The 19,348-nt window shown below is 40.3% G+C and overlaps 1 non-coding gene across 1 annotated transcript; it reads right to left on the bottom strand.

The window, feature by feature from the left end:
• Positions 1–3,520: 3,520 nt before the first annotated feature.
• LOC120262650 lies at positions 3,521–3,627 on the bottom strand. Its single transcript, XR_005536911.1, has one exon. It is a non-coding gene; the product is annotated as a small nucleolar RNA R71 (small nucleolar RNA).
• Positions 3,628–19,348: the final 15,721 nt, after the last annotated feature.

Below are 19,348 nucleotides of genomic sequence, written 5' to 3'. Positions count from 1 at the left end.
ATGGGTAATCCATAGTGTGGGTATCTCCCCAATAGATCCTTCAACCTTTCCAACTATCATATATTGTATTTGACTCAATCAATGTATAGGAGAAAATGTCAATCCTTATCTTTTTAATCTTAACTATTGGAAAATGCTTCATTAAGAACTTTTCTGCCATCTATTCCTAAATAATGATGAACTTGGTAACAAGTTCAACCATTACTTTGCTCAACCTCTTAATAAAAATGGAAATAATCTCAATTTGATGGCATTACTTTCCACTCAATTAATTTTGAAAGTATCACAAATCTCCAAAAAAATTAGAAATATAGGTATTTGGCTTTACGTCTTTGAAATCATAAAACTGAAAAATATTACACCATCTAAATCACATTTGGCTTAATCTCAAAATTGTTGCCAGCAGTAGCGGGTCTGATGATACTAGATTTCGTCCAGTCAATGACTGCCTCGCATATGCTGGCATAGTACAATGCTAGTCTATCAAAGTGTAAGTAGAGTGTCAATCCTACAATGACTATGAGTACTTATAACTCTTCTTTTGTTATCTAGCCTACAAAATAATGTGACTATAAGAATTAACTCAATATGAAAATAAATCAATGCAAAGACTAACAAGAGCGATGATAAACACCTAAATATAAGTATTTTATACATATATGTTTGTATTATTCATGCGTATTTGGATGAATTGATGCCTTTTGTGTGGTTTAATCATTTATATTTGTGTTACAGGCCTACAACGAGACTAGGTGAGCCCAAGAATGCATTCGGGAAGAAATCTACACCAAAACGGTGTTTGAGAGCCTTAGGCACTGTAGCTGTACTATAGCAAGCACTGTGGCATAAAAGAGATGAAAAACTTGTGAAGCCTCAGGTTTTCCTTGCGAGCAACATTGCAATCGTGAAGAAGCCCGTAAGCCTATTGGAAAAACTGAGTACCTATTACTATTGCAGAGTTATGATGCACTCTCCACAAGTGTATAGATTATAACAAGTAATAAAGTAATATCCAGTGAGGGGTAGGGTTGTCGAACCACAGGGACTGGACTTTTAGTACTAATTTCTCTTCTAATCTCTAACAGGTCAAGAATTGGTTGGTAGGAAAAATCACTAAACAAGACAAAAAGATAAAGGATGGAACTATCAGATAAACTAGGATCAAGTTTTCAACAACAAGAGAGCAATGCCTCGAGATGATCCCTGATAAGTGCTTGTGTATAAGTATCACCAAGCATATTTTTCTTGCATTGAGCATCACTTTTATCAGATTTTATGCCTCATTCTATGTATTTCTGTTCTTCTATGCATTTAGGGTTGTGGATACAAGTTTAGAAGAAAAGAAGCAAAAATAGATCATGGATGTAATTTTTTAGGAATCTCTTGTACCAAGCAAGGATCAAGGCACAAGTTGTGATCATAGATAGACATATGGGTATGTGTCAATCTCCAAAATGTGCAAGTGAATATACAAATTGGGAGTGGTATAAAGGCAATCACATTCATATGTTCCAACTTGTGTAATATTGTTAAGAGCTTCATCATTGTATTTGAAAAGCAAAGATGCGACGTGATCTATCGCATGGATGTGTGCCCAACTGTGTGGCCTCGATGAAGAAATTGAATTCAGGAGTACTGTGCCAAAGTAATGTAGCAATTTACTTTAATAGTTACTGTTTACAGTGCACAGAAAATGAAGAACCTGGAAATTCACACGCTCATGTGGAAATTCCATAGGGGCATGTGAAACCCCTATTTTAGCACTTTAAGTACCGCTTCACAAGTTTGTTTTGGTGATTTTTTTCTATATTTTTACCTATCTTTTGGGGAGAGCGCGACTAGGGTTTGGAGAAGTTTTTTCTGGGATTTTGGATCGCTCCTATGGCATTCGACATCGATTTCCTTTGGATTGCTTGCACTTATTTTTGATTCCATCTGTGACTTTATATTGCTCTATGGAGAGCTAAACCCCTAGTGGGTGCTAAAACTTTTAAACCCTAGGATGATTTTGTTTCATTGACTTCTATTATGTTTCTTTTAATTGATGTTTTAATTAAATTTCAATCTTGTGTTTTTATTGATTTGATTTTCCCTTAAAGTGACACTAGGGTTAAGAGTCTATCTAGGTAATCCTTTTGAATGAGTGACATTTCATTAGGATTGGACTTAGCGAGATTGCAGAGGATTGAGAGGGTGAGTCGAGAGGTAGCGGAATGTCCCCTTTCCCTTCTGATGTGATTTATCCTACCTCAATGTTCCAAGAGTTCTTTGCAATCATGATAGAGTGAAGTGCTATGAGACTTTCTCCATTGGGGCTTAGTTGTATGAGTGACAGAGTGAAGTGTTGAGTTATCCTTAGTGCTAGGGGTTAATTGTGACTAGTTATTTTTCATCTAGACCAAATGGTTAGATCTAAATTAGGGAATAGGGTTTATCATTTGAAATCCCAAGAGCTCTAAGCAGTCCCACACAGTGTGAGGTGTTGAGAGTATTCCTTTTTGTCGGGGCATAGTGTGGTTGGCTAGTCATGGTTGACCTTAGGTTTGGGACTATGTGTCTTTGGATTTCCATGACTCATTAGATCTCAGTTAGGGAAGCATAATATTAGTTTTGCATTTAAAACAATAATACTAGGGTAAGCATTATCCGAGTACCCCATTTTACCATCGATTACCTCTCTTTATTCCTCTTGTTCTCTTTTCTCTTTTATCTTTGTTTGCATTAATCTTTTGAATCAAAATCATAAATTGGTTTTCACTCTAGTTAAATAACAATACTTCTTGTTTCTGAGCATCTATTCCCTATGGATTCGACTACCCACTCACTGGGGTATGTTATTACTTCGACACACATGCACTTGCGATAAACACACACAATTTAGACGTGTCAAGTTTTTGGTGCTGTTACCGGGGAATAGGTGTTTTAGAAGGCTTTACACTTTCTTATTCTCCCATCATTCTTATTTGTATTTCTTTCTTTGATTGCAGCTCCAGGTTATGACCCGATGCAACCCTTCGACATTAGTTAAAGGTGATCCAGAAATTGAAAAGAAGGATTCCTAGATAGGGAAAGGAACCTGTGCAAGAACAGTTTAATCTAGCTGAGATAGAAGTTGAAGGGTCTGATAATATGGCTGAACAACATGAGCAACAGAGGATACTCTCAGATTATGCAAGACCCACAACTCTTGGCACACAGTCCAGTATTGTGAGGTCACCAATCATTGCTCAGAGTTTTGAGCTTAAGCCTGACTTCATCCAAATTTTACACCAGTCAGCACAGTTTAATGGTATGCCCGATGAGGATCCAAACAACCATATTGAGAATATTCTAGATGTGTGCTACATGCTTAAAAATCAATGGGGTCATGGATGATGCCATCAAATTGAGGATCTTCCCATTTTCATTAAAAGGGAGAGCGAAATAGTGGTTACATTCATTAGCTAGAGCATCGATCACTAGTTAGGAGGAAATGGTGGAAGCTTTCCTATCTCAACATTTCCCTCTTGGAAAATCTGGGAAGCTCAGGAATGAAATATCCTCTTTTGTGCAAGTGGAATTGGAGTCTCTTTTTGAGACGTGGGATAGGTTCAAAGATTTTTTGTGGAAATGTCCTCAGCATGGGTTCCCCGACTGGATGATTATCCATACCTTCTATAATAGTTTGAACCCAAGCATGAAGCAATTACTTGATATTGCAGCAGGAGATACCTTAGGCAGTAGAACTCCAGAGGAATCCCGATAACTCATTGAAGAGATGGCTATGAATAGTTATCAATGGAATACTCAAGACAAGAAGAAGGTAGCCGGACTTCATGAGATCAATGCAATTACATCATTAACATCCCATGTAGAATCTCTGAGCAAGAAGTTAGGCACTCTAACTTCTCCTAGAGTAGCTGTAGTGATGAGTTGCAGTGGGTGTGGGGATGGACATTCTTCATCTGATTGCCTGATTTCTATTGGTGGTACAACTTTAGTGGATCAAGTGGATTTTGTAGGAAATGAAATGAGAGGTCAAGGAAATCCGTACAGCAATACCTACAATTCGGGTTGGAGGAACCACTCAAACCTTTCTTGGGGCAATCAAGGGCAATAGAAGACGTTTGTACCACCAGGTTTTCAACAACATCAAGCCCTAAAGTTGAACAACAGAGTTTCAGGGTTGGAAAACCGGATGACTAATTTGGAGAAGACTTTAACCAAGTTTATTCAATCTTCAAACACAAGATTTTAGTCGGTTGAAACCACACTTCGTAACCACACTACCTCTTTGCATAACTTCGAGAACCAAGTGGGTCAGATTGTGAAGTCACTTTCAAAAAGACCTCAAGGGAGTTTACCAAGTAACATAGAGACAAATCCAAGAGAACAATTAAAGGTGATCACTTTGAGGAGTGGTTGTGAAGTTGAGAGTAAGCTCACTACTGAAAAGATGATGGTCGAGTCACCCGAGAAAGTAGAGGTTGAGGAAGTAGCTAAGGAGAAGGAAGTGGCACCCCCACCTTACAAACCAAGAATTTCTTACCCTTCAAGGTTGAAAAATGACCAAAACAATGAGCAATACAAGAAGTTTCTGGGTCTATTCAAGAAATTACACATCAATATCCCATTTGTGAAGGTGTTGTCTCAAATGCCTCGCTATGCAAAGTTCCTTAAAGACCTCTTAACCAATAAGAGAATGATGGAGGAGAGTGCATTTGTGATTCTAGATGCGTCATATTCGGTGGTATTGTAAAAGCATATGCCGAACAAGAAGAAAGACCTCGGAAGCTTCATTATTCCCTGGAACATTGGTAATTTGGGTGAAGAGAAGGCATTGGCAGATTCAGGGGCTAGCATCAATGTCATGCCTTATACATTTTTCCAAAAGCTAGGTTTAGGAGAACCTAGACCCACTCGGATGACACTTCAATTGGCCGACCGATCAGTTAGACGTCTGAGGGGCATCATTGAAGATGTACTTGTAAAGGTTGACATGTATTTCTTTCCTAAAAACTTTGTGGTGTTAGATGTGGATGAGGATGTCGAGGTGCTATTGATACTTCGAAGTTCATTCTTGCACACTTCCAAAGCTCTCATTGACATAGACGATGGGGAATTAACACTAATAGTTGGAGATGACAAGTTGACATATCACCTTACCGAAGCCATGCAACACTTTCTTGATTTTGATGATACTTTGTATTTTCTTGACACCACTGATGAGTTGATTGATGACTATGTGCAAAAAATGTTGTGTTCGGACCCGTTGGAGTGGTGGCTAGATCAAGAAGCAGAGAATGAAGAAATTTCATCTCTTGGTTTGGTGAACAAGGTGCAACCTACTTTGGGAGTGATGAAAGGGATGATCCAAAAGCTCAAGAGGATAAGGAGATGCCACATAAACCACCCCAACAATAGTAGGGATGAGCATTCATGAATTGAGGGTGAGAAACCCTTGTGTAATAACAAACTTGATCATTCCCCCTCTAACGTCCAAAAATTGTGCTCATCATTCTTTCAAGTTGTAGGTAAGAGGGTAAATTTTCTTCATGAACCCCCGTGAGGTAAGTGTAGGTATGTCAAGCTTAGTGATGTTAAACAAGCGCTTCTTGGGAGGCAACACAAGTCTTTACTATTTTTCTGTGTCTTAGTTTAGTGCTTTCATGAATAAGAGCTTTAGTGTTGGTATTTTGATTTAAATTTTCTATTGTTATGTTTTTTCTCATGTAACATTGGTATTTTATTGTGCTTAAATGTGATTCACAAAGTTTTAGATCATTCGAGCGTGTTTTCATGAGTGTCTGTCAGTTATTCCCTGTAATTGTAGTTTCTATATAGTGTATTGGTGCTACAAACTTGTTTTGAAGACACTGCAATCTTTCTAAGTAATCCAGAGAAAACACACGGATGTGTTGAAGTGTCTGTCAGTTATTCCCTGTAATTGTAGTTTCTATATAGTGTATTGGTGCTACAGACTTGTTTTGAAGACACTGCAATCTTTCTAAGTGATCCAGAGAAAACACATGGATGTGTTGAATTTCCACACACGCATTTGTTTCCATTCAGAGCTCAACTTCTACATCTCGAGAAGACACAGAGGCGATGTGAGTGCCCTTATGAGCAGTCTTGTGAGTCTACATGCCCGTGTGGAATTTCGACAGGGGCGTGTGGATCCCTGCATATCAAAAAAGTTTTCATCCCAAGAAGACACAGGGGTGTGTGGCTGCCCCTGTGAGCCCCCCTATGAATCCACACACCCGTGTGGAATTTCCACAAGGGCGTGTGGAACACTTCAGAAAAATTTTTGGGAAGTCAGAGAAGCCACAGGGGTGTGTGGGTGCCCTTGTGGCTAGCCTTGTGCATGTTTAGGTAGGGCACACAGCCGTGGATAATTTCCACACACCCATGTGGATGCATTCAGAGGCCATAGTGACCATCCCGAGAGCACACAGGGCGCTTGTGGATGTCCCTGTGAAGCTTCCCTGTGGAGGCACATGGGCATGGGTAATTTCAACACGTCCATGTGGATATACAAAACTCAAAAGGCCGTGACTTTTCTTTAAAACCTATTTTTGCCTTTTCATATCTAAATGTCTCCACACCTAAATAATGCATCCTCTCGGCTTCCTGACCTTCTCTTCGCCTATTTAAGAGGTTTTTGAGTTGTTTTCCGATAGTATTCAAAGCTTTTGACTTCTTCTTTGTATGCAAGCTTCTTTTCTCCTTTTTCTTCGCCAATCATCTCTTCTTTTGTTTATTGTAGTCAATTTTACTCGGATTTCATGGTTAAAATACTTATGAATGATTGTAGAGTGTATTTGGGTGCATTTGAGATGATTTGTATGAGTTTTTTCTGGGATTCTGCGTTGATGTTGTCTCACTCCGAAGATCCACATGAGCGTGTGGAACTTTCACACGACTGTGTGGATATCTGCATAATTGATTTTCAAGTTTAAACTGATGAATTCTTTTCAATTCTTGTAGGAATGGCTCCCCGATCTATGAAATTGGCCGGTAAACGTCCTCATGCACCTTCATCCGAGCAGCTTGAGTTCACTATACCTGAACATCAAGCAAGATTTGAGTGATTATCGAAGCTCAAGTTCAGACAGTCGTGTTTTCCTGACTTGAGTGCATTGAGGAAGATCTAGTTAGGGGATGAGATGGCACAAGAGGTCGATGAACTCCTCTCTCTGGGTAGCTGGTGTTGATTATTGTCTATCAAAGAGCCAACTATCTGTATGTTAAAGTTGAAAGTGCTCGTTTCATTTGAGTTTGACCAATCATACTCTAGTTTCACGAGCATCGAGGCTATTCAGTTTTGTAATTTTAGTGAGTACCATAGCATGAGTGTGACATAGTTTTCTGAGTGACTCGGGTTGTATGACGAGGATTTCATTGACACTGAGGAGTATGAGCAGCTACCGACCGATTATCCTCACAGCTTAACTCTACAGCACACTTACAAGATGTTGTGTGGTCAGGGGTCAATATGAGCCAGGGATCTCCAAGGCTACGTGCCTTTCTTGACCTACATACAGATACATCCCCGCCATTCTCAGCCGATCGGTGAATGGTCATGGCGACAGTACTGGAGTTCTAAGTCGATAGGAGTTGTTGTATTTGTATTTAATGATACTGAGCGAGCCTCTCCACCTGGGACACATCATGGCCGAGTATCTGCATCATCAGGGAAAGTATGCCATAGTTGGAGTGTTATTCTCGGGGCCGTGCATTACTAGACTCATCATGAGGATGGGTTTGCTTGACATGATTAGAGAGGCCAAAAAGACCATTGTTCCATCCCCTCTTCGATTGGAGACTATGAGATTGATGGGCATAGTACACAGATATGGACCGAGAACATACGTGATGATCATGACATCACCAGAGGCTCCCAAGGGTTAGCACGATGAGGCAGAGGATTCTCATCCGGCTCCATAGCCACAACAGGAGCTGATGGATACCGAGGTACCCCTTACAGCACAGGAGCCCCCTCCAGTGCCTATCTTTTCTCCATCTCGAGCCCATGATCATTTTGAGGCTCGAGAGTGCTGTAGGAGTATGACAGATTGACCTGGCAGAGGTTTGTGATACTCAGGCTATGAACCATGCTGAGGTTATGGCACGTCGTGCTACACTCTGGCAGATCCTTGAGCAAGACATAACCTCGCTATTTGTTATGAGACCACCAGCGTCACTATCTCCAGCAGCACTGGCAGTGGATGACACTGACAGAATGTCTCAGAACAGTCGTGCTCAGACCATGCTCTTCTTGGGACTTCTGAGCAAATTGGAAGTGTCATCTAGTGAAAGTCACGGTGAGAGCAATGTCGTGCTCTGCCCGTGCTTAGCTTGAGCAGGTCCGTTCAAGGGGCATGGAAAGCGTGCTTCCTCTGAAACTCCATTTTTGTGACAATCAAAGGTAGGAAGCATTACCACACTCCGACCATGCTTCCATTGGAAGCACCGCCCATGCTTGGTTAGCTACTCAGGCTTCTTCATATAGTAATAATCATAGGGACAAAGCATGACTAATTTCTTGGCTTGGATACTCAGGCTTCTTTAGTTGCTTTTATCACTGATTTCACTCGTAATTGTTTTAAACCCTAAAATCATGCACCGTGAACAAATATACCCAAAATAGCATCGTATATACCCAAAAAGTGCTAAAAGACAAGCAAAAGTATGAAATGAGAGTAAGTAAAACACGATATGAATTGCACTCATCAAGTGCTATAGCAGATTCACCCTAACAAAGTTACTGTAGTAGATACTATATCTCTTTATGAAAATTTTGGCAGAACCCCCGAGAAACTTATAAGCATCCTCATGGTCATGAGACAAACCATGAAGCTATCCCTACAATGCCTTTAAAAGAGGTTTCTAGGGTTTTGTTCATCATCTCCTACCCCTTTTGATAAGTGCTTGTGCATAAGTAATGCGAAGTATTCTTTTCTTACATTGAGCATCACTTTTATCAGATTTTATCACTTATTCATGTGTATTTGTGTTCTTTTATGCGTTTAGGATTATGGAGATGAGTTTAGAAGAAAAGGAGCAAAAGTAGATTATGGGCATGATTGTTGCTGAAGTTTATTGGATTGAACAAATGTGAAGACACAAGTCATGCTCAAAGACATGTGGGTATGTGCCAACCTCCATTGTGCTCGAGCAAATACACAAAGTGGAGGGTCACAAAGGCAGCCACACTCATGTGTTCTGACTTGTGCAATACTAGCAAGTGCTTAGTCAATGTGGTTTCATTAAAAACGCGACACGATCTATCGCATGGATGTGTGCCCATTCATGTGGTCTTGATGAAAAGAGTGGAATTGGGAGCATTTTGGTTTAAAAATAGAGTTCTAAAAATCCACATGGGCGTGTGGAAATTCCACAGGCCCATGTGGATGCCCAATTTCAGCCCCTATAAATTCCGCATTTTGGAGATTTTTTGGGAATTTTTCCCCATCTTCAGCCAATCTTTGGAGGAGCTCACGGCTAGGGTTTGGAGAGGCTTTTGCTAGGTTTTTGGAGTGGTCCTACAGCCTTTGACATCATGTTCCATTGGAGGAGAGTTATTGGAGGAGCTTTCATCGGTATAGATCCGGCGAGGCGTGCCCTAAGCTTGATAAGGGAACGTTTGGAGAAGATGAGGCGGCTTCACAAGACCATTGATATGGACTACAAGAGGGTTTTATCTATGGATTGCATGCTTTTACTTTCGATTTCATTGTTGATTTTATATTGCTCCATGGAGAGCTAAACCCCTGGTGGATGCTCGGACTTGTAAACCATAGGATGGTTTTGTTTCATTGACTTTTATTATGTTTCTCTAATTGATGTTTTAATTGAGTTCCAATCTTGAATGCTTGTTTAATTGATTTTTCTTTAGAGTGACACTAGGGTGAAGAATCTACATTGGAAATCCTTGTGAATGAGTGATACTTCATTAGGATTAGACAAAGCATGGTTGGAGAGTGTCAAGAGGGTGAGTAAGAGGTAGTGAAACGTCCCCTTTCCCTACCGATGTGGTTTATCCTACCTCTATGTTCCAAGAGCTCTTTGTAGTCATGATAGAGTGAAGTGCTAAGAGAAAAACTCCACTGGGGCTTAGTTGCGCAAGCAATAGAGTGAAGTGTTGAAGTAATCCTTAGTGTTGTGGCTTAATCATGACTAAGTGTCTTTCGCCTAGACCAAAGGGCTAGATTTATATTAAGGAATAGGGTTTATCACTTGTAGTCCCTAGAGCTTTATTCAACCTTACATAATGTGAGGCGTCAAGAGCATGCCTTTTCTCCACGGCAAAGTGTATGGTTAGTCACGGTTGACCATAGGTTTAGGACCGTGTGTATTTGGATTTTCACGACTCATTAAACATCAGTTAGGAGGCATAATCATTATTCTTGCACTTGAAACAATAGTCCTAGTGTGAGCAATGTCCGGGTACCCCATCTTTCTATCGATTACCTCTCCTTATTCCTATTGGGCTTCCTTTTCCTTTCTTTACTTCTATTTGCACTGATATTGTTCACTCAAATCACAACTTGGTTTTCACTATAGTTAGATAGAAATACTTGTGTTTCCGAATACTATTCCCTGTGGATACAACTATCCACTCACTGGGGTACTTTATTACTTCGATAACTCATGCACTTGAAGTACACACACGCAAGGGGTATGTCATCTTTCTTGACTTTTCTTGACCTTTCTTGAGCTTGTCACATTTTAGGGCATTTTTGAGGTAAAAATCGATCTGGAAGCATATTCTGACAAGATCTACCCTTGATCCCACTTGTAGAGGCTGGGAGACGATGAAGGAAGCCGCCCTCGACGTGGCATTTACGGAAGCTTTCGACATGATCCAGAGCATCATTCGGCAAATCTTCGAGGGAGTCTTTATTATGCTTGTTTAATTTGTTCCCATTGTCTTGAACATCGTATTTGCTTATATGGACAAGTACACCTGAAGGTCACCGGATGTAGGTTGACAGACGTGTTATGGCTGTGTAAATTATGTAAATATATGAGCATGAAAGTATGCACTTAATAATACAATTGGTACATTATAGCGCAAGTGTATAGGTCATTAAGTAATACCTTGTGGGTGAGCACGAGGTTTGTATTTCCCTCGGAATGGGGAGAGGATCCTATTAGTTCCTTTTCACTTAATTAATAGCCTAGTCATTTATGCTCTTTCTTTAGTTTACTTATACAACACTATTAAATAATACAATTGGAGACGACGTTAAGCACACTTAGAAAGAGTTGGGAGTATGTACTATAGCTATCTTGATTATTAACTATAATAGGCATTAAGTGTTACTCATGTTCTAGGATCAAACTGGGAGAATTCAAAGGCTTACTAGTCCCAATAAGCCATGGTGACTAGGTCTATATCACTAGGAACTGAAGTTGGAATCTCTTCCACCTCAACTTCCTTAATGTGTTTATGTGGTGTGCCGTAATACATTTGTTTATAGTTTTCTCTTTTGTTATTTTCTTACTTTGTTTTAATCCTATATTTGGTAGACAAGATATGTCGTCTAGGGGGAAGTAATAGCAGCTCTTGGGACCCAGGGAGTACAACCCTCTGGTGCTTGAGTGAGAGGTTTATCATTTGACGGCCCGTGTACTTGTGGATCTCATCACTCTTCCACCCAAGCCTCCTATGTTTTCCTTAAGTGCGGACCCTAAGCCTAAGGGACAATCAATCCCTAATCTGGAAACCTAGCTATGCCTAACCTCTTAGAACATACATAGATCTATCATGGCAGTGGCGCCATCATCACGGGGCCATATCCTCCTCATCCATATTAACAATAATAAACAATTATAAACATACAATGATTATGAAAACTAGAACAATTTGTATTAATCAATCAAGGTTCATAAATAATAACTAAGGGACCTAGGCATACAATTCCCCTCGAATTAGGTTCTTATGAATTATAACAAGCAAAGCATCAAAGTACAAGAGAACCACAAGACCAAATAAAGAATAAATAAGCTTTTAATGTATTCCTAGACTAACTCCCTCCAATAGTTCTCTGAAGATGGGGATTAGATTATCCCAAGATTGTTTGGATGACGTGTGGCACTCACACCCTTTTAATGATGATCTTTAAAGATGTCTGTCATGCATGATCTTCTTCGATGATGCTTGTTAATGTACTCTTGAGAAATCTATCGGAATCCATTAGAATATGGAAGCGACACCATCTCCAACGGCTTAAATCTCAAAAAATCTAGTTGCCCTAGCTTCTTTGACAAAAGAGTCTCTTGAATTTAAAAAATGCTGGGGTATTTATAGTACTCAGCTCCACCACGGCCGCACCACAGTATGTTGTAATGCACGTTGTGAATAAGTTGTTGCTTGGGCTCCAAGTCGCATCCTAGCACAGTCTTTGGGCATTATGTATCTTGACAATGACCATTATAGACTTCACATCAGCCATTGTGAGGCCATCGTGGCTTCTATATTACTACCAGTGAGCTCATGCTACCACAGCTTGATTACTACAATGGTAATTATAGGGAACGGGTATTGTGAGTTGCCATAGCACCCGTTGTGAGTCATAGTGCAGTCTTGATTTTGTAACTCACTTCATTTTGCTTCAAAATATCTTTGAATTCACTTCTTTCTACCTAAAATAAAAATAAAGGTCATTGTGAACAAAAGAATAAAAATTTCATACTAATCTGATGCTAAACAAGTACAATTTCATGCTAAATGCAGTGTAAATAATATAGAAAATATAATTAGTTTAGCACTTATCAAATATCCCCATACTTAATTTGTTTGCTCATCCTTAAGCAAATAAAACTGATAAAAATAGAATACATGATAAGTTCTTGATCTCAGGTAACTAAGTATGGAGTTTTAGTAGTACGGGGGAATAATCAAATACCAGGTGGCATGATTATTCCTCTATAAAGAGTAGTCTACTCTATGACAAAAAGTATTTTCACTAAGTGTCGGTCTCCTGGTCCACTATCTTATAGTCTAGATCGTGTAAAAAAACTTTTTGAGGTTTTCTTTAGTCTCACTCTTACACTTTTTATAATTTTATACATGATTACCCTTTTTCTCTCTTTTATATCTAGTTTTCTAACAGTCGATAGCTTTAGCACTTCCTAAGAGGCAGCCCTCTCTCCCACTAGGGCATACACTTTTTATCTGACTCGTTGGGAACAACTACATGCTACAAAGGAGGTCACTCTTTTCCGTTGTACATATATCCTAACTTAGAGCAATAAAGTAAGTACTGATCATACCCTCATTACAAAAAATCACTCACTAAACAAACATAAGGTGCAAGGTGAAGTCAAGAGGGACACAAGGTAAGGTAAAGACTTACAGAGCAGTCAAACTCTCGAGAGGGGATAAAAGAATTACTAGACTAGCATATCATGTTCCTAGACCAAATAAACTCCAACAAGTAAGTGCAATACCTTCAAATATCAACACTATTATGTCCATGGCCCGGAGCATGGTAACTGTGAGCGGCAGCATGTCCACTACACGACACATGTATGCACAATGATCGATCATACTAAGCCCCCGTGTAAATTTGGTAATGTATGGACCAATGAATATAGTCGTAAGGCGGGGGTCTTGAGACTGATTTCTCAACTAGGAAGCTAGCAAATGACCGATGTGAATTGGCTCCTTAGCTGCCATGCTCCATAAGAAGTACAAATCTCGGAGGTTCAAGACCCTTATGCTATCTCCTCGCCCAGTCAAAGTCTGCGATAGGAGGGTATGGAGAAAGTAAAATACCGTGCTTCCTAGGTAGACATCTTCGAGGTCCTGCAGACGTAAGTCTCACGGCCCCGAAGTGTTTGTGTCTATACCTAATATGGGCTCAAGTGGACCGGTATGTTGACATGGAGCTCTTAGTATAATGTCGTGCAGGTGTACTCCATGTCTACTAACCCTATTTGAAGTAAAAAGTGCGTGTAGGATATCTTATACTCCTCCTTGAACATTTAGAAACTTATCGTCTCCTAATACCCAAAGCTAATGATGGTACGGTCGAGCTCGAAAGAGCTCATAACCTCCACCGTGAGCTCCCAGTACGTCAGGTCATAGATGCCAAAGAACTGATCCCAGCCATATACTAAAATAAGTTCCCGTACCTCATCGGTGAGACCTATGTGCTCTAGCATCAGCCAATATATCTGTCGCCACTCAACAAACCTTTAATGGACGAGCCTCATATAGCGGGCTCTGTGCTCGAGATTCCCGAACCGCGGTACTAATGGCCAAGAAGACTCTCGAATCTTCTTCTTTTACTTCTTCTCCGCCCCTGCCGTTGGACCACTAGTAGTTCTCTTCTAACCAATAACCTAAAATTCATAAAGAATATGAAAATCAATCAATAGAATACAAAAAATGCAATACAAAGAAGGGACAACGGGTTCCACGACAAGTACATCACGGTCATTTTATGACCTTAATGATCTCACAACGGCAATTAACAAGGTTGTCATGTCTCTCTGGATTATCATAATGGGTACACAATGGCCCATTGTGTGACTTAGCAGCTCAACTATGCACTATGCTAGAACCACCAACGGTGCACAACGGCTATAGTGCATCAGTGACAATGCCTTTTTGCGTGTGTACCGCGAGTGCACGGGTTTGTTGAAGTAATTATACCCCGGTGAGTGCACGGATTATCATAAAACACAAAGATTGCTATTTAACTAGAACGAGGATGAACTAATAGTGATGTGAATAAGAGTCAATGCAAATAGAAATAAGAAAAGAAAAAGGAGGCGCAAATAAAAGATAGGAGAGGTAATCGACGATAAATAGGGCACCAAGACATTGCTCACCTTGGACTATTGTTTCAAATGCAAGACCAATCATTATATTTCCTAACTAATGCTTAATGAGGTGACAAGGTCCCCTTGCGTATATCCCGCAAGTGCACGGGTTTGTCGAAGTAATAATCCCGGGTGAGCGGGTATCGAATACACAGGGAGTAGGGAATAAAAATACTTAATTCGATTCTTAGCTATGTGAAAGATCAATGATAATGAGTGTGATAATGATTCAATTCTCAACAACAAAAGCAACAAGAAAGGGAGAAAAAGTAAAAAAGGGGGGGTAAGGCAGTCAATAAAGATGGGGTACCCGGATAATGCTCCGCCTAGGATAATTGTTTCAAGTGCAAGAACCCTCTATTATGCTTCCTAATCAATTCAATGGTGAATCGTGGAACTCCTTAATTACATAGTCCCAAATCTAAGGTCAACTATGCCTAACTCTATACATGTCCCGGAGGAGAAATCGAACAATCTCAACACCTCGCACTCACATAGGGATGCAATGAGCTCTAGGGATTCCAAGTGATAAATCTCTTCATAATTATAGACCTAACCCTTTGGTCCAGGTGGAAGGTCCCTAACCACAATTAAGCCCTATATACTAAGATCACCTCAACGCTTCACTCCGTTGCACGCGCAACTAAGCCCCAGCGGAAGTTCATCCCTTAGACCATTCACTCTATTATAGCCCAAAGGACTTGAGGAACGGAGGTAGAATCTATCATGTCGGAGAGGAAAGGGGATGCTCCTGTACCTCTCGACTCACCCTCTCAACCATCTCCAACCTAGCTTTGTCTAACGCTCGTGGTGTGTCACTCACTCACAAGGTTACCAACAAGAACTCTCAACCCTAGTGTCACTCTAGGGGAAATGTTCATATAATCAAACATTCAAGGTTGGAACTCACAATAAACATCAATTTATTGAAAGCATAATAAAGAAGTTCAAAGAAACAAAAACATCCTAGGGTTCACAATACCCGAGTACCCACTAGGGGTTTAGCTCTCCATGGAGCTAAGTACAATCAAAGAAATAGAATGTAAAAGCAATGAATCCATAAAGAAACCCCCTCGATAGTCATGTCCATGGTCTTGTGGAAAGTCCTCTACTCGTCGTCCAAGGATTCCCTCGTCCGGTATAGGATACGCCTCGACGGAAGCTCCCCTACCAACCTTCTTCCTAAGGAATGACGATGTCGGAGCCGTAGAACCTCTCCAAAACCTTGGCCAATACCCCTCGAAACCCTAACCGAAGCCCTCTCTCAAGTTGGGGAAAAGATGGAGAAAAGAATACCAAAATCGGGGCTAAATCGGCTTTAAATAGGGCTTGAATCGGGCGACTACACTGGTGTGGATGCTCCACGCGCCCGTGCAGAATTTCCACACGGGCGTGGGTAATTTCCACACGCCCGTGTGGATTCTCTGATACTGTCATTTACTGCTGCGGTGTTTCCTACAGTGATTTTTGTTGCAGTACCTGCTACAGTGCTATGCCAAAAATACTCCCGAATCCACTTTTCATCGAGGTAACATAAACGGGCACACGTTTATGCCGTGGATCGCTTTGCTTCTTTAATGACGGATAAGTTGATGGAGATCTTGTTCTATGTGCATAAATTGGAATGCTTGAGTGTGACTACCCTTGTGCCCCTCCAAATGGTTGTGTAAACTCAAATACGGGGAGGTTGGCACACACTCTAGCATCTCGCACCCGACTTATATCTTCGCGTTTGAACCTTAGCAAGATTTCCTCCAAAATTGGTGCATTATAATCCACATTGGCTTCTTTCCTTCATAATTGGTTTCACAACCCTACCTGTATAAAAGTAACATAAAAACACACATATTAATGTAAAAACCCGAGAAAAGTAATGCTCAACATAAGAAAAGAATGCTTCGCATTCTTATCACACAAGCACTTATCATGAGGCATGAAGATCCTTAAACACACGGTCCCAAAACTTAAGGTCAACCATGACTAACTCTACACTATACCCCGGTAGAGAAATATCTTAGTCTCGACACCTCAAACTGTGCTAGGTTGCTTTAGGCTCTAGGGATTCCAAGTGATCAACCCTATTCCCTAAAATAGATCTAACCCTTTAGTCCAGACGAAACGCAACTAGTCACAATTAAGCCCCAGCACTAAGGCTTACTTCAACATTTCACTCTGTTGCTCGCGCAACTAAGCCCTAGTAGAGTTTTTCTCCTAGAACTTCACTCTATCGTGACCGCAAAAAACTCTTGGAATGTGGAGGTAGGATAAATCACTTCGAAAGAGAAAGGGGATGTTCCACTATCTCTCGGCTTACCCTGTCGGCCTACTCCAACCTAGCTTTATCTAACCCTCATGGTGTGTCACTCATCTACTAGGATTACCAAGATAGATTCTCAACCCTAGTGTCACTCTAAGGGAAAATCAATTCAACAAGCATTCAAGGTTGGAACTCAATTAAAAACATCAATTAACGAAAGCATAATAATGGTCAAAGAAACAATATCATCCTAGGGTTTACAAGTCCAAGTACCCACTAGGGGTTTAGCTCTCCATGGAGCAAAATACAATCAATAATGAAATCAAAAGTAAAAATATGCAATCCATGAATAAAACCCCCTTGGTGTTCGTGTTGATGGTCTTGTGGAGTGGCCGTGTCTTGTCTAATGGTCCCCTTGTCAAGCCTAGGGCACACCTCGTCGGATCGATGCCGAGGAAAGCTTCCCCAATAAATCTCTTCCGAAGGAAATGCGATGTCAAAGGCCATAAAACCCTCCAAAAGCCTAGCCAAAGCCTCTCCAAACCCTTGCCAGGGGCCCCTCCAAAGGTGGAGAAAATATAGCCGAAAGATGGAAAAATGGATCCTAAAATCTGGCTGACATCATGACTTAAATAGGGCTGGAATCAAGAATCCACACGGGCATGTGGTATTTCCTAACACCCATGTTAATCTGTAGGAAATGATTTTCTATGGCCTCTGAACAGTAACTGCTACAGTAAACTCATTACTGTGATTTGCTACAGTAACCTACTACAATACCACCTAATGCTCCCGAAACCACACTTTTCATTGAGGTAGTATAAACGGGGACACGTCTATGCCGTAGATCATGTCGCATCTTCAAATAAAAGCACATTTGACGACAATATTGCTAGCTTTGCACAAGTCGGAACACATGAGTGTGACTTCCTTTGTGCCCCTCCAATTTTCATATTTCCTTGAACATAACGGAGGTTGGCACACACTCACATGTCATTGAGCACAACTTGTGACTTTCACGTTTGTTCACTCAAATATTTTCATTAACTAAGTGCACTCGTAATCTAATTTGGCTTCTTTCTTCTATATTTGTCTCCACAACCCTACATGTACAAAAGAACACAAATACACATGTATTATTGATAAAATCTGAGAAAAATAATGCTCATCGTAAGAAAAGAATACTTCATATTATTAATACGCAAGCACTTATCAAACTCCCCCACACTTAAGCTTTTGCTTGTCCTCAACCAAAAAGAAAACATTGAATCATAGAAGAAGAAGTTATTGAAAGTGCTTGGCTTTAGGTTCACCAAAGCATGCAAGGGAAGCATTCTACAAGTAAGGGGAATTTCAACACTAAATATGAAAAATCAATGCTCTACCTAAAAACATGAATCAAAAAGGATAACAAACCTGAAATCGTGTGAGTGTGTATAGACTCACTCAAGTCGACCAAACGTATACTCCTCAAATTCTAAGCATAAGGGACTTATTTATGTGCAAGATAAAGCAAAGAGATGGTAGTAGCTTCGCACATCCTCTAAGGTAGCCCTTTCCAAATCGGCTGCTAAGGTGGCTTTCACACTTTCAAGGTGGTAGCTCTTTCTACCTAGGTAGTAGCTTTTCACTCATCCCATGAGATAGTTCTTTCTCTCATTAGGGCATAACTAGTATCCGACTTATGAAAGTAGCTTCATACTTCATAGGTGGTAGCTCTTTCCACCCCAAATGCACAACCAAAACAACCATTTATAGCAAAAATTAACACAAGAAACAAAATTAACTAATCCCTTAAATATCAAACTTTAGTTTCCACAAGGTTTCATGAGCGAGTAGTGCAACAAGTGTCAATCGGGCAAAAATTCCTAAAAATTCAAGTAAAAACTAGATCATGAGAACATTCAATGTTATAAATTCTCCTAACTTAAGAATATAACCATTACAACTAAAGTGAACCTCTATTGCCTACGTGAGCATGTAATTTCGGTCAAAACTTGTGTAATGTACATGTTTAATGTGAACTCCCCCCCCACACTTAAGATGTGCATTGCCCTCAATGTACACATGCAAGCACAATAAAAAGTATAACATTCAAGATCATATCTGAATATGGGTAATTGAAACAATACTTCTCTGAACTCCTAATGGTACATTTGATGGAGCTATATTCCTTGAGAGTTGAGTTCCAATGGGTTGTTTAGCACACATGGGCATGTGAAAATCACACTAACCGTGTCTATGACTAGTCCTCATTTTTTATACTCACAA

Source organism: Dioscorea cayenensis, chromosome 5 (assembly GCF_009730915.1).
Source record: "Dioscorea cayenensis subsp. rotundata cultivar TDr96_F1 chromosome 5, TDr96_F1_v2_PseudoChromosome.rev07_lg8_w22 25.fasta, whole genome shotgun sequence".
In the NCBI taxonomy this organism is placed as follows: Eukaryota; Viridiplantae; Streptophyta; class Magnoliopsida; order Dioscoreales; family Dioscoreaceae; genus Dioscorea; species Dioscorea cayenensis.
Note: the sequence above shows the minus strand (reverse complement) of the source record. Positions and strands in the feature narration are given on the sequence as shown.